Genomic DNA, 17,676 nt, shown 5'->3' with positions numbered 1-17,676 from the left:
ACTTCTAATTTCTGACTAAAAGACATATACTTCAAATCCTGATAAGTATCAACTAGATCTTATTAGATCTTGATAGACATATGTAAATACATTTATAACATACAATTAATATTTCTCCCAAATTTGATGTGAAGTATTAGTTAATTCTAAAATTATTTTATCCTACCATTCATATTAAAATTGTGGTGAAATATTGAAATAAATGAGTGATAAAATCATCGTCAGGTAACACATAACTGTTGTATCCTCTTTCTTCCAAGTATTAAACGTCCAACCAAAACTCTTTATCCATATACCTGCAGGTTTATCAAACAGATACAACACAACACACACATATCCTACTTATCTGCAAGCCACCACGTTGAGTGTATGCTAATATACATATATTTCACTGTCGCCCCAAGACACCTTCTATAACATAAATTAGTATCTGGGCAAAACCAGATTTACAGGAACTATTTCTTTTGCAGGGCTAAAATAATTCAACAACCACCCATGATGAGTACACGACAAAAAGCACATATCCACAAAAGGCTCTCTCCTTACAATTAGGAGAGAAAGTGTTGAAACTCACAGTACAAGAGATTTATGAGATTTGTTGTGCTAAGGTATTCTATATTACTAACTTTATAAGGATATATAGGAAATCTTTATGAATAACCAACTTTCTCCATGTAGAAAAATATCACTTACTATAAAGATACATAAAATCTTTATGAATAACCGTACCGCTGCTCCTTCAGAACGCTTAAAAATATTTAATAGTGTAGACTTTCAGAATCCAAATAAAAAGACACTATCTATTCGAGGAAAAGAAAATGTCAACCAACAATCTACTTGCAGAAATTGGACATGGCTAAAACAAGCAAGCGCCAGGTTGTGGGATTGCCTCAGAACTTTAAAGCCAACAAAATGTGGCCAGCAAGTCAAACCTTCCAGTAGTAAACAAGAACCTAAACTCATGAACCTGGCCTATGAAAATAGATTAAAAGGTACTTAAAATTTAAGCCCTTGCAACTTCGCCCATAACTGAATTGTCTATCACTTCTTAATTTGTTGGATGTAAAGTCACATATATGTTGAGGCTTTCCCTTTAAGTCGAGTCCAAGAAACTTTGTAATTTGGCAGTATATTGTTGAAACTTATAGGCTGCCTGACCAAGGACGGATACACCAGCTTTATGTTAATTAAAACAAGATACACAAATGAAAAATAAGTGAAATTATCATTTTGCTGAAGAATAAGTTTTTCCCTTTACACTGATGTTGTGGTGGAGTTCTGATTTAAAGGTAGATAAGAATAGTCATGTGGTGTAATTTAAAGTTCAAAATTAACTAGAATTGAAATTCATATTCATAGATCTGATACATTTGTTCTTTTATCCCTTAAACAAACCTTATCATTATGTTTGTATTTCCAACTATCTGATGTAAATACATGCTAATTGTCCTGAATAGTGGTGGGATACATATTTCTAACTCATGGAGAATCCTAAATGTGTAGAGTATTTCAAATTCCAAAAATTAAATTTGGGCTCTATGGAGGATATTAACATGAATGAGGAGAAAAATGCTTTATTAATTTGGAGTTTCTGTCTGCTCCCTAATAAATCATGTTGGTTAGAAATGGTGCTGGAAGTTTGTCGTGTTGATAGTGATTGAGGAAGGCTTGATATAGCTGGTATTTGACATAAAAATGATTGTATAATCCAATTGGCTATAGTGCAACCTGCTGAACAATCTTGCCTGACCTTATTGGACATATATTTGTCTGTGATACTTTGTTTCTTACAGATGTAATGTAACTTATCATTTGGTTTCTGTCTTCCATTACTATCATCACCTTCCAAGATTCTTACACTCTTTTTCTTTCCTAGGAAGTTTGAAGCAAAGTAAACCTTGAACTATCATCTTTCTTGCTACACTGCATTGTCTTTTTGCAAAGCTGGATTAAAGGCGGACAACAATATAAGTGACACACAATACTTTAAAAGGGTACTTTCAAGGGTGGTTGCTTCTAGGAAAGCCTCTACTGCTACTAAACACTTCTCCTATTTTAACAAGAAATCTCCACAAGTATTTCACCCCAACATCTCTCAGCTAAACACTTCTCCTATTTTAACGAGAAGCCTCTATAGGTATTTAACCACAACGTCGCTCAGCTACAAGATGACTATCGCCCACAAAGTATTGCATTATTTTTTTTGCTTTTGCACAATACCATCTTCTATAACTTCTGTAAATATGTAAATGATGGACATAGTGATGAATTCTAGGCAGTGAAGATCAACTACCAATGGAACAGTGCAAGAGAGAAGAATAAACTCAGAGAGAGAGAGAATTGGGATTGAAAAATATCTGAGTTGGTTATAACAAGTGCTCCTATACTACAATATATACCCATGAGTCAGATAGCCGAATCTTATCTCAACTACACATAAGGTTACATGTTGGCAGCTGTACATACTACTAACTACTAGTTTGTTTGATCTCATAGCTTTCAATACCCCTCCTCAAGCTGATGCTTGAAAAGATGTCTTTCAAGCCCAACTTGGACACTAGATACATGTGTTGAGTATTTCCTAAACTTTTAGTGAGTAAGTCAGTCTACTGTTCCTTAGTTGAAACATGACGAGTCTTGATAATGCCTTGAACCAGCTTTTCCCTTACAAAGTGGCAATCAATGTCAAAGTGTTTTGTTCTCTCATGAAAGATTGGATTTGTTGCAATCTGAATAGCAGCCTTGTTATCACAGTAAGTATCTACTGGTTGTTTAAATTCAACTCTAAGTTCCTTGAACACACCAATTAACCATGTGATTTCTGCTACAGCTAAAGCCATGCTCCTGAATTCTGCTTCAGCTGAGCTTCTAGCAACTGTTTCTTGTTTCTTTGATTTCCATGATACCAAGGCATCTCAAAACTTCACTAAGTAACCTTTCACTGACCTTATATTTTGTAGACATGACCCGCAATCTGAATCATAAAATACATAAAGTTCATTGGAATTTTGTGATGACATAAACAGTCCTAGCCCTGGTGCTGATTTGATGTATCTTACTACTCTAAGTGCAATTTCCATGTGTGAATCCTTTGGTGTATTTATATATTGACTCAAGACTTGAACTACAAAGACTATATCAACCATGGTCATTGTGAGATACAATAGACTTCCCACCAGTCTTTGATATTTTCCAATATCAGCCAGTGGCTTGTCTTTAGATAATCTGCAGTCTTGCACATGAGTATCATACTCCACTGAAGTTAACTTTAAGTTAGCTTCAAGATGAGATGAAACAGGTTTTGAGCCACTCAACCCCATTTCAGATATCAGTTATAGAGCATACTTTCTTTGGCTTATCACAATGCCTGCCTTAGATCTAGCAAATTCTAGGCCTAGAAAGAATTTTAACTCACCCAAATATTTCATTTGAACTTCATGATTAGATTATTTCTTGTCTTAACAATTAGATCATCACTACTACAAGTTACCAAGAGATCATTTACATAGACTAATACAACCACCAGGCTACTTTCTTCCTTCTTTGTGAAGAGTGAGTAGTCATAATGACTTTGGATAAATCCTAACTGCAACAAGGCTATGGTTAGCTTGAGATTCCACTTCCTTGGGGCTTGCTTTAACCCATATAGAGACTTATGTTGCTTGCAGACCTTGCCAGACTCCCCTTGTCTGCAAAAGCCTTGAGGTATCACCATGTAGACATATTCCAGAAGATCACCTTGTAAGAAGGCATGATGTACATCCATCTGATAGATAGGCTGGTTTTTGGAAGCTACAACTGCTAACACTGATCTGACTATAACCATCTTTGCTATAGGTGAGAAAGTCTCTGTGTAGTCTATCCCTCTTTTGATTGAACCCCTTAGCTACAAGCCTTGATTTGTACCTCTCAACAGCTCTTAAGGCTAAGTATTTTACCTTGAATACCCATTTACACCTAATGGGTTATTTTCCAGGTGGTAGATCAACAATACTCCAGGTGTGATCATCTTCTAAAGTAGTAATATCTGACTATATAACTGCAATCCACTTAGGAGTTGCTGCAGCTTCAGGGGAGGAATTTGGTTCTGGGATAGCTGAGTAGGCTGCCATAGCAGTATTTTATGAAGTGGATAACGAGGAGTAGGTTACACGATTAGAGAGTGGATAGATACAAGACTTATTACCATGTTTAACCACATAGTCTTGTAACCAGATGGGTGGTTTGCTTTGTCTAGATGACCTTCTTCCGATACCAGCTTCATTTAATGGTATAATGGACTCAGTATCACCCTAATCAGGAGCTTCTGAAGATGTAAGTAGACCAGATATGTCATTCACACTCTGAGGATGAGGTGGTAAAATAGATGAACAAGACATATTAGCCATTTTTGTGGGATTCTAGAAGGAAGCAGGTGTAGTAGAAACTTGAGAAACAGGTGAAGCAGCTACTTCACTATGAGATGGTACATAGTCCTTATCACTTCTTGTGCCAGCTACCTCTGCACCTGTATAGTGTAAGACAGGAAACACAGATAATGAAGATGGGGATAAATATTGGAAGGTAAACATTTCCTTCTTAAAAACTACATCTCTACTAACAAAAAAGGTCCTGACATGAAGATCAAGTAGTTTATAGCCCTTTTGTAGCAAAGAATAACCAAGAAAGAAAGCAGGAATTGCTCTGGAAGCAAACTTGTAATTTGGTTTCACCTGAGTAGCATATGCAAGTGATCCAAACACTTTCAGATAATCAATTACAGGAATAGTACCATGTAATACCTCAAATGGTGTTTTTCCATGCAACAGTGAGGATGGTAGTCTATTGATCAAGTACACTCCTATTTGCACGGATTCACCCCAAAATCTTAGGGGCACACTGGACTGAAATCTTAGAGTTCTAGCCACATCTAGAATTTGTCTATGCTTTCTTTTTTCACTACCTCATTTTGTTGGGGGCAAAATGGTTTGATGGATCCTTATACTATGTACGTTTTGTAATGTGGATACTCCTACTTATATGTTTATCATCTGAATCCCTGAACCCATTAAAAAGCAATATTTTAAATCCTTTGACCGTTGACCAGACCTATGTGGCATTAAAATAGCTAACTAGGACGACACGCGTGTAGGCACGCGCTTAGGGTGCAAGTGAGGGTCAATTTTTGATCAATTTTAATTAAAAAAAATAAAAATAATATTAAAAATAAAAAAATAAAAAGGGGCCTTTTTTCCCTCCATCTTTTTTAATTTAAAAATATTTTTAAAAATTTAAAAATAATAAATTTTAAAAAAAATAAAAAAGCCCTTGCCCCCTCCCGTCCAGCTACCCTTCACCCCACCCCTTACCCTCATCCAACCCTCTTCCCTAGCCCTATCCCCCCATCCAGTCACCTCCCACCCCCATCCATGCCTCTTTCCCCATTCAGCTACCCCTCACTCCACCCCTTACCCCGTCCAGCCCACCTCTTCAAGCACCCTCTCCCCGTCTAGCCACCCCCACCCTACCCCTTACCCTCATCCAGCCCCCTTTCCCAGTCCCCTCCCCCATCCAACTACCCCCCACCCTACCCCTCACCCTTATCTAGCCCCCTTTCCCCCACCCCAACCCCCGTACTGCACCCTCCACCCCTCACTTTTTATTTTATTTTTTAATTTTTCCTCTCAATTGAAATATTTTCATATTTTTTTGGATCAAAATTTAATTTGACATCTTTTCATATTTCTTTGGGATTAAAATTTAAATTTGAATTGAAAGTAAGTGATAGTGGACATTGAAAAATTAGTGAATTTCATGAATAAGTTTGAAAAAACTTGAAGTTTTTGTGAATTTGTTCAATATATTCAAATTTTAAAACGAAAAATTCATTATGTTTGTATATATGAATTTATAGTTAAAAATTTAAATTAGTTGGAGAAGAATTTTAATTATTTGGAGTGAATTTGCTATTTAATTTTTGAGCATAAATGAAAACATGATTATTTAAATTTTTCTATAATTTATAACTTTTTTATTTAATTAAATTTATTTTAATATTTAATTTCCTATGTATCATTTTAAAAATGACATGGAATTTAACGTAATACCTGAAAATGATGTGGAAGCTGACGTGGCAGACATGGCAACTGACGTGGGGTAAGTGTGTTACACTCACCAAAAAAGTGTTTAAAATATTGCTTTTTAGTGGGTTCAAGGGTCCAGATGACAAACATGTAAGTAGGAGTATCCACATTACAAAACGGATATAGTATAAGGGTCCATCGAACTATTTTGCCTTGCTGGGGTGTGTAGACACAGGAACTCTGATGAGTAGTCCCTAAGGACAGTAGTAGATCATTCTTCTATGAATTAAAAAACTCACTCCCATTGCCAGTTCTAAGAATTTTTACTGAAGACTGAAACATATTCTTAACCATGAGTAGAAAGTTTTTGAGAGAAACTATCACTTCTGCTTTAGAATTCAGAAGAAATATCCATGTATACCTTGAGAAATCATCAACCAATGTGAGAAAGTATCTTTTTCCATTATGAGTAGGAACTCTATAAGGACCCCAAAATCACCATGTAGGATCTGAAAGCAAGTAGTAGTGGAAGTAGTACTTAAAGGAAAAGGAAGCCTGGATTGCTTACCCAAGGGACAAACAGTAAAATATTCAACAGAGTTCTTATGAACTTGTAAATTTTTTAAACAATTCAGCTTATGCAGAGTGCTAAATGGTACATAACCTAGTCTCTTATGCCAAAGAAATAGATTTATATCAGATGAAGGTACTTTTACTACACATGCTTTATTCACATCTGCAGAAAGACTGAGGCAACTTTAAAGTAAGAAATCAACCTTTAGCACATAGAGATCATTCTCCAGTCTGCCAATACCCCTCATTTTCCCACTTGAGAGGTCTTGGAAGAGGCAGAAGTCAGGATAAAAATTGGCACAACAATTTAATTTTTTTGTAAGCTTGGACACAGATAATAGATTATACTTAAACTCATGAACATGTAATACATCTGTGATCTGACACCTTTTAAGAACATGTGAGTGACCTATATGGCTGACACTAGTAAATACACCAGTTGGTAAGTGAACTCGACCTTTATTTGCTTTCATCTTAGTGGTATTAGTCAATATATTCATATTATTAACCATATGTTTAGAAGCTCCAGTATCTACTATCCACTTTAACTCAATATTATGATAAGCTATAGGTACAACCATCATACCTGAAGCTCTTGTCACTGAATTACCATTAGTTCATTTGTCAAGCAATTAGTTGATTTGCAAATATTGGTCATGAGTGAATTATTGTGCAATAATCTATGCAGGACTTACTCTATCCATAGAGCCAACACTGATGTTGGGAGTGCCCATCAGTACATTACTTTGTCCTATCTGAGTAGACTGATGACCTACAAAATAGCCAGGAATGTAGCCTGTGTTGTTAGTGTAGCTACCTGAATAGTTAGCAGTAGTTGCAGGTTCAAAAGTATGTCTATTTTTTCCTTTGAAATCAAATGGGTAACCATGAAGCTTGTAGCAATTTGCTTTGGTGTGGCCTGTGAAATGACAGTAGTCACATTAGAGGTAGAACCAATTCTTTTTAGATCTAGATCCTTAGGATGAAACTGCTTGTTAGCCACATTTCCTCGACCACCACTCCTGCTAAAGAACACATGAGCATGAGCAACATTTGGCATGGAGTGTGATGAGATTGCACTTTTTTTTTATCCAATATTCCTTTCCTGTTGATGCTCAATAAAGTTAAATCATCACTCAGATTTCCATGTCCTCCTACGACAGAGTTAGACTTCCCTAAAATTCTTTGACCTTCCTAAAAAATAATAAGAGAATAGGCCTTATTCACACTAGATGGTGGATCCATCATCATAATCTGACTACGCCATTGGTTATAAGAGTCATTGATACCCATGAGAAATTGCATCAAGTGTTGATACTCAAAATGAGTTGCATAAGTTTTTGACTCAGCACAATCACAACTAGGGAAGGGGATTAAGGAATCAAACTCCTCCCACGGCTCTTTCAGACGAGAGAAATAAACAGCTACAGACATTGTGCCCTGAGCTAAGGTACCAATCTCCTTATGGGGATAAAAAATTCTAGATCCATCTACTTTATCAAAGCGTTCCTGCAGATCCTTCTAAACCTTTTGGGCACTTCACGTATATATAAATCCACTTAAAAGTTCTTTGCTCATAGAGTTCATAATCTATGAAAGGACTATAGCATTACACCTTCCCCACAACTCATGGAGGGAAGGAGGGAACCTATCCTTAGATCATCTACCATCAACAAACCTCAGCTTACACTTGCCTAGGAGGTCAATTTTCATATAATAACTCACAATGCATAATTTTTGAATCCAATACGTTGTATAGAGATAAGAATGATACCTGGGGTGCCGCAGGGCTGTAAGTACAGTGGATGATTATGATCGATAATAATTGGACATTTGCCGAAGTAACAACAAAAGTATTAGCTGAACTTTTGTGAACACCATCCCCAGTCACCATTAATGGAGAAATAATAATTCAAAGGAATACAAAGGTGCAATGTAATAGAGTACTGCATAGAGAAGGAAACAAATACTTCTGTGGAGATCACAGAGAGAAAAAACTACTTCTAGGACAATGTAACTCGAGCTGAATCAAGCAAAGACATTGAAAGCAGTTTATGAAAAATAGAGAGAAATCGAGCTATAGAGATTTCCAGCAAGCTCTGATACCATGATAAATTCTAGGCAGTGAAGTTCAACTAATTGAACAGTGTAAAAGGAAAGAGTGCACTCAGAGAGAGAGAGAGAGAGAGAGTTGGGATTGAAAAATATCTTAGTTGGTTACAATACGTGATCCTACTCTACAATATATACTCATGAGTCAAATAACCGACTCTTAGCTCAACTACACATAAGGTTATATGTTGATAGTTGTACACACTACTAAAAACCAGTTTATTTGATCTCATAGCTTTCAACACATAGTCATAACCGGTGCAATCATAAATATAATATATAAACAAATGTATGAATTAAATTAATAGTTCATAGTATGGGTGTATGACATCTTAAACTATATTCTACCACTACCCAATTTTTAAGTTTTTACAATATTTTAAGTTTACATTCCAACACAATTTTCCCCAAATACAAATGGATAAAATATTGCGCTTGATTGTATGGAAAAATCTTTCGATACAATGCATTCTATCAAAACTCAAAAGAAAATTATTCTATCAAAACTCAAAATAAAATCATGCTAAGTGTTGGGTGCAAGTGTGTTGGGCCCGTGCTTGCATGGGCTAACCCCATCTATCTTAAAATAGGAGCACTAGGGGTACATAATGTAATAAAATTTACTCTATTTAAAAAGGAATGACGTATTTTGACTTGATACAAAATTTAAGAAAATGTAGAAGAATTTTAGATCTTATAATTTTAAATTAAAGATACGTCAAGTGTACCAAAATGCCCATTTACTCTTGTGCTCTTAAATCTGCTACGTGAAAAGTTGGAATTAAAAAATTGCTAAAAAGGAAAGGGGTCAGTCTTTTTTTTACGGACTAAAAACAAAAGTAGGTTATTCTTTTTAAACAGAGGGAGTAATTGTATTAAAATTAGAGGCTATTTGGTTTTTGCCTTGATGGTTATGGATGGTATTAAAATTAACATAATTAATATTGTGGTTGATAGTTTTTAAAGTTATTTTGTATAAATTCGGCACATCAAGTATGGTGTTTAGTTATTATTTTATAATCTCAGATAAATAAAATATGTATAATTGTAACGACTTGTTTAATTATTTCGAGCTCTAAAATCATTTCCCCTAATGGAGACTTCAAGTGGGTTTATTTTAAGTTATATGAATTGTGGTTATAGGTGACAGGAGTCCCAAAGGACTAGGTTGCATTTCAGAGAATAAAAATCAAAACTAGAGTTTGAAAATTTAAGAGCTGATCAAGTCAACATTGTGGGTTAAAGGATATGGATTCATAATTTATAGATTTTATAGGTTCATTCATATGATGATTTAGGACTTGCTTGGTTCGGTCATGAGAGGCTCGGTAGGTATTTAATACGCTTAAACTAAAACTATTAACTTTAAAGAATAAGAGTTGACCAAGGTTAAAGATGTGGTTAGACGAGTTTAGATCAGTGATTTGAGGGTCCCAATATATTCATAGGGTGAATTTGGACATGCACATATGTTGGTTTGCAATCCAAAGAATTTGGGTGAGTTCAAGGCACTATTTTCCCAAGTTGGTACCACAATATTTTATTTTCATGTGCAACAGGTCTTGTGCATCGCAATTGCATAGGTGGATCTATCTTAGAGTTGCGGTCACGTGGAATAGGCCGCATTCACGAGGTAGAAGTTGGTGACCCTTAGCGGGTCTAGTTACGATTGTGTAAAAGGCCCGTCATGACTCAAAAATCTAAGTCATGATGACACATACTAACACCCACCTATAGGTATGCCAAATCTCATATTCAGAAATGGCAAGTAACAGGCTAGTGGAAGGAGAGAAAAAATCATAAGAGCATTGGGCTAGATATAGGATCAAACAAAGGTAATAAGTCCCATACATATATACAAAGAGAGTGTAAAGGAACAAAATATACAAAATAACCCCCAAGACCTGGTATTAGTAAGTATAAGAGCTACTAGCTACAATAAGAGTGCTAGATAAATGTGTATGCGTGTGTGTATATATAGAGAGAGAGATGAGAGAGAACTATCTCCAAGAATATAAAATAAAAACTAGTCCAAAAGCAAATGGAGATGGAACAAATCCGGTCGTCAAGAGCTCACCCCAAATCTCTTATAAAATAACTCTACACGAGGTGAACATTAGCGGCGATAACTCATAGCAGGGTTTGCATTAGGGAAAAATGTAGAAATATAGTACGAGTACCGAAATATGTGGTACTCAGTAGGCATCATAGGCCGACTAAGCTCAAATAAGATATAAACGTAAAAAAGTATAAATATAAGCTAAGGATAGAAAGAGAGTATACATGGTATATGTAGATACCTGAGTAAAATGTAAGTGAGTAGGCTACCTCAAATTATATAATAATGATCTAACTACAACCTAATTGAGCCCCTATAAGCTTAGAAGATACAAATTACAAGTAGTATAACCCAATTAGCCCACATAAGCATGACACAGATAAACAAAAAATAGTACTTGCAACAAGCAGTGCATATCAATATATAAGTGCAAATGGAGATTATATAATGCAATATGAGATGAATGCTATGTCCAAAAAGACCGTACACTCCTCCAATACCTGTGTATCACAAAGAAAGGATCCATGAGGACTCCCAACATTTGTATACATTGCCCAAACTTGAGTCGAGGCTTCCAAGTGATAATTAGTAACAAATACCTGCAAGACTTGAACCACAAGTAAGTATGAGTATAGCAAGTGCCCGAATCGAACCAAAACTAAAACAATCCATTTTTCCCTTATCAAAACCAACATATAAGTAAAATCTATCTAAGTTCCTTTTTCAAGTCCAATTTAATGTTTTAAAACCTAGTCAACCATATACCATGAACATGTAAGCATAACGTACAAGAATAAAGTAGGAAAGTCAGTTGATCAACCCACACTTAGCGCAGAAAATAAGTATCGTAGTAAATAGGGGTTATCACACCATAGAAAGGACTACCCAAAAATAGGGTTTATTTGTGCATATTCTTGACATGCAAACCTCTAGAACTATGATACCTTCGGTAAACTACTTAAAAGGATTAATACTTCATTCACAATTGTCACGGTCCAATTTATGAGTCATGATGAAACCTACTAAACTCAGCCAGTAGGTAGGCCAAAACCATAACTCAGAGCTAAAGCAAAGGGTTAATTTGGTAGGAATTTCCGAACACCCAAATTCAAGAAACATATGTTATAATCAAACCAAGTGTTCTAAATAGATAAAATAGACAATAAAAGATACGAATCCCACGACCTGGTAGAGCTAGTACAAGAGCTTCAAATAGTATCAATACTACTCAAAATTCTAGAAAGGTCAATACATCTATCTCAAAATAAAAGGCTAAAAGTAAAATTAGAGGGAAATGAGCAACTCGTACGCCAAAAGCTCACCTAATCTCCAAAAATCAGTCAATGCATGAACAATGATAAATGGCGACATATAGTACTCAGATCTACACTAAAAAGGTACATAAGTGTAGTATGAGTACTATAACAATGGGTACTCAATATGCATCATAGGCCGACTGAGCTAAATCATGATAGAGGTATGATAAAATGCAAGATAGCATAAACTAAGTCAAGGTACAAAAATGAACCTGAATCATCTCCAACATCATTGTACATAATAAGCAAATAAACCTGAATAAAATTTTAACATAACGCATCAACACATGATAGTATCACCCTACAAACATACATAAGCAATTTGGAATAATAACACATTAATTAGCATCATCGCAGACAAATATAACTACAAACTTAGCTCTCATATGGCAATTTGTGAAGAATAGTAAATAACTCATAACAACCTCCCATACGACAAGAGAGTACACTCAAGAGAAAAATTAAGCAATCAACCAACTCAATAGTCAACTTTCATCGCCATTTGATCATCATTTCACAAATTTCATCAATATGCCATTTACCAATATTATCACAACTCCCCAATATTAGACAAAGTTCTCACATTCCATAATATTATCATTATTTAACGATCTTAGCATCAATATACACTAGCCATCATTTACTAGTTAACCAACTCTTATTAAACTACCATTTGACTACTAATAATCATATATCCTCTAATCATTATTCAACAAATATCTACCATATAGATACTAACCACTATTCAGTAGGAAATCATCATCACTGCAAAAGCATCGTTTATTATCTAGACAACATTTATCAATAAGTCTTGATTTTCAACTAGTCATTATTAGCCACTTTAACAATATCCACCACTAATCATCAATTATCACTAATACTCCATTATCATATATCATTAATTATCACTAATCATTAATTATACCTCTTTATAAATATTAAACACTTACAGGCTATACCGACATCACTTATATCGACAACATACCTAAATTTCATATAAGTGAATATAAACATATAATTTTCATACATAGGGATAGCCAAACTCAAACTGGTAAATGTACATATAGGCACATCAATATAATCATCCTCTGGCCTTGTCGGGTATCAATATCATCAGAATGTTCTCCGACTTTGCCGGGCATCAACATATCATCATAATATTCTTTGTCCTTGTCGAGTATCAATATATCATCATAATATTCTCCGTCCTTGTTGGATATTAATATATCATCATAATCATAACCAGTCACAAAATTAATAGCATAAGCAATTATATAATGAAATATCATGATTTTACACATAATGAATGACATAACTTCCCAAAAATAATCAATAAGTATGACTTCTAACATAATTCATGGCATAATTGCCAATATCATCATTGTGAATGTTTTCTAGCATGATCATAATCATTAGGAAATAACATGAACAATGACTCATTAGTAGCCTACCCAATGGCCTATCATTAGCATAAAGATAGCTTATTAATAGCTTGAGCAATAGCTAATTTATGGCATAATCCATAGCTTATTCATAACATGGTCCATAACATAGTTTATGGCTTTGACAATATCATGTCAAGGGCTCATTCAATAATATATTTGGTAATCCAATCAATAGCCACGACAATAGCATGATCAATAACTCGTCATAAGCTTAATAAATAAATTATACATATGGAATAATTGTTAGGCATTACTTCTAACATCATTCATCATAACTAATAAGTACCAAGGTTCCTTAATATTGCCTTAAAGGTCATTCTCTAGGCATTTACTAAGCGTATGAAGGTTTCAAGATAACTATCATCAATCTTGGCTTAAGGTGGGTCAAAGAACCTACATCTAAATCCCCAAAATATATACTAAGTCAATTTCTACCCCGGACTAGGCTAAGGTATCTAAATCCATTCTTGCATGTAAAGCAAGCCACAATTAGTCCTAAGGTAAAGATTCATCTCAAACATAACAACTAAGTAGTATAGAAACTAAGGCAATCTTCCTTTGGTGTAAGCAACTAAGGCCAATTCACCCTAAGTATGAGTAACTAGAGAGTTTTACTTAATTTAGAGCGAGATAAGGCATTTTCATCCTAAACATAAGTAATTGTCACACTCCTTTTTTACCACCAAAAGATTATGTTTTAAATTCGAAAGGGTTTTTATTATTAAAGTGACAAAAGATTGAAAATTTATTTCGAAAAAGTATTATTTATATTTTTTATTCAGAGTCGCCACTTGACATAATTCGGTGTGTCAAGTCACCTTCTAAAGATCCTTTTCAAAATAATTTGACTCTAAAAAACTGATCTGCGAACAGAGATTTTGGCTAAGAAATTCTGTTGACCAAAGAAAAGGTGTTAGGCACCCCTCGATCCCGTGGTTTGACTCCGGTCACTTGGTGGAGAGTATCGGCTAATTAGACACCACGAATGTATAAACCACACAAAGCACATAAACAAACATCAAACAATAATCCAAAACTAAAATGATAATGTCCAGTCCAATTATACAGTCCAAAATAAAAATAAAAAAATAAAAAAATACGAAAATATAAATCCTATTCTAAACTAGTCCTAGGATAAACTCCGTTGCTTTACCCTATGCCTCGGGTCTTCATCACGATTATCTTTTGCCAACATAGTAGTCGGGGCATTCCCTAGTGAATAAATACAAATACCTCAGGGAATTCTCCGGCCAAATAAATACACTTTACAAATATGGTAAACAAGATATTCCACAAATATTTCAAACATTCCAACAATCCACCAATTCTAAATTTTCGTATCCAACCTACTGTTTGCCTACCTGCTCGACAAAATATCATATTCAACATCAACAACGAATCAGAATACCATAATATTCACTTTTACTAATTTTGATTCCCGCCCCCAACTTCAACTCGAGGTTTCAATGTAACGATTCACTATCACTACTTTTAACAATCCATAACCAATATCAACAAAATTAAACACCAAATCAAAATCACCAAACATTCATATCATATCATGCTCCACACAAATCAAACACAAATAATGAAATAAAAATGAGAAAGAGATAGAATTAGGCCTTCAATCAAGCTTTCAGAATTAGTGTATTATTCTAATTAAAATTGGGAGAATCCGCATCCGAAATACCTCGATTGAACCTCAACAACGAACTTGACCAACTCAAAACTTTGACCCGACCTTGGTGATTGGTCGAAGTTATTGAGTCCACAGGAATTGGTGACTGATCTATCGTTAATGATGGGTTTGACAACGGTGAGCTTGGAACCACTGTTTCTGTGACCCCAAAGGTCCGACGAACTTTGGTCGTCGGAATGAATCTGTTCTAATCGTTTCTCTCCCTTTCTATCTCTCTCCTTCTCTCGATTCTCTCTATATCTCTTTGTTCCTCTCAGTTTCACTGCCTTTCTCTCTTAATTTTCTACGTGTGTGGGTGTACCGCTACCTGTTAGTGAGAGTGTGAATGATTTGTGGTGGTGATGAGGATGCCCGTTGAAGGTGAGTGTTGTGTGTGTATATCGAGTGATGGTGAGTGTTTCTCTCTAGTCTTGCTATTTTTGTATAAAGAAGAAGATAGCAAAAGTAAAAAAAATGAAAGAAAAAATCCCCCCTCTTCGTGATATACTGTCTCTATATAGTATGTAAAGCTTTATTTTATGGTATCAAGATGGGTGATGAATGTCTATCCCTATGTTAGTGGTGGCCCTCCCTTTTTTTTATTCTTAGTGTCTTCTTTTATCCTTGTTTCCAATGAAAGAAATAAAATATAAATGGGGTCAGCTAGGGTGATGTGGGTAAGGGGTTAGGTGTATTGCGGTGTTCGCTTTTAATTGGAGAGGTTGTTAGGATAGGATTAAAATAAGGTAAAATTTGTTAAGGATTGTTATTTTTGTCATTTTATGGAGGGATAATTATATGGTTGAGGATACACGATAAAATAAGGTAAAAATGAGTAAAAGTGATATCGGGGAGGGACAAAATTAGGTGTCTACATCATTCTCCCTTTGAATGTAAACACGAAGTGTTTTCTGAAAAAGATGTAGACAACGAGACAAAATTTTATCCCGATCATTATTCAAAAAAATAAAAGGAAAAAGAGAAATCGGGTCTTGACTTAGACACCCTACCTACTCAAGTTACGAGGGAATCAATTGACATGCATCTCAAAGGGTTGGAAGGAGAGGAACTATACCGAGTTGGAGAGTCGAGTGAGGTTCCATCGAAGTTTCGGTCCGCGGCTCTGTCACTACATCAAAATAAAAATTACAAGTTAACACATAAATGAAATTACCAAAAATCCTATCTATACAGTTTCTTTTGGACTCTTGACTTGAGTTTCATCATCCTATTCTTCAGGCGGGCTCCTGATTTACGATTTCCTTAACTTGTTGTTTGGATTTCAATTTATTCACCCTGTTCTTCAGGTGGGTTCCTGACTTGCTATTTTTCAACTGTTGACTTTCAATTTTCTTCCTCTTGTTGTTTGCTTTTCAACTGCTTCACCTTGTTGCCTGATTTTTTATGTATTCATCCTGTTCTTCATGCGGGCTCCTGAAATCACATCAAAACTAAAAAGAAAATTATTCCACACAAATAGATGCATCTTCTATGAGTTAATTGGAATGATTTGACTAAAAGCTATGTCTTATAGAAATCAAAGGAGATGACTCAAATAAAGGGTACGTCTTATAGGAATTAAAGAAAATGACTCGACTAAAAGGTACGTCTTATAGGAATCAAGGGAATGACTCGACTAAAAGTTACGTCTTCTAGGGGTCAAGGGGAATGACTCGACTAAAATATACATCCTACAGGAATCACAGGGAATGACTCAACTAAAAGGAATGTCTTCTAGGGGTCAAGGGGAATGAGTCGACTAAAAGGTACGTCTTCTAGGGGTCAAGGGGAATGACTCGACTAAAATGTACGTCTTATAGGAATCAAGGGGGATGAATCAACTAAAAGGTACGTCTTATAGAAATCAAGGTGGATGACTTGATTAAAAGGTACGTCTTATAGTAATCAAGGGAAATGACTCAACTAAAAGGTACGTCTTATAAGAATCAAGGGAGATAACTCGACTAAAAGGTACGTCTTATAGAAATCAAGGGGGATGACTCAACTAAAAGGTACGTCTTATAGGAATCAAAAGGGATGACTCATCTAAAAGGTACGTCTTATAGGAATCAAAGGGGATGAATCGACTAAAAGGTACGTCTTCTAGGGGTCAAAGGGAATGACTCGACTAGAAAGTGCATTTTCTAGAAATTAAGGGGACTGACTTGACTAGGAAGTACATCTACTAGGAATCAAGGGGACTGACTCAACTAGGAAGTACATCTACTAGGAATCAAAACTTAAGTTAGAAAGTACATTACCTAAAAAGTAAAATTTGAATTACCCAATCAAGGAAGTGCGTCTCCTTACCAATGCCGTTGAATTACCTAAACAAGGAAATGCGTCTCCTTACAATTATTGCTTGAATTTCCCAAACAAGGAAGTGCGTCTCCTTACAAATACAGGTTGAATTACCCAAACAAGGAAGTGC

At 35.2% G+C, this 17,676-nt stretch overlaps 1 long non-coding RNA gene across 2 annotated transcripts; it reads right to left on the bottom strand.

Annotated features, from left to right (window-relative positions):
• Positions 1-3,401: 3,401 nt before the first annotated feature.
• On the bottom strand, positions 3,402-12,277 carry LOC124896659. Of its 2 annotated transcripts, none has more exons than XR_007053022.1 (2): positions 6,484-12,277; positions 3,402-4,507 (listed from the first exon to the last, which is right to left on the bottom strand). It is a non-coding gene; the product is annotated as an uncharacterized LOC124896659 (long non-coding RNA). The 2 variants fall into 2 exon arrangements; XR_007053021.1 differs by having other exon boundaries at positions 7,331-12,277.
• Between the last annotated feature and the right edge of the window lie 5,399 nt (positions 12,278-17,676).

Source organism: Capsicum annuum, chromosome 3 (genome assembly GCF_002878395.1).
Source record: "Capsicum annuum cultivar UCD-10X-F1 chromosome 3, UCD10Xv1.1, whole genome shotgun sequence".
NCBI lineage: Eukaryota > Viridiplantae > Streptophyta > Magnoliopsida > Solanales > Solanaceae > Capsicum > Capsicum annuum.
The sequence above is the reverse complement of the archived record's forward strand: the minus strand, read 5'-3'. Positions and strand labels throughout refer to the sequence as shown.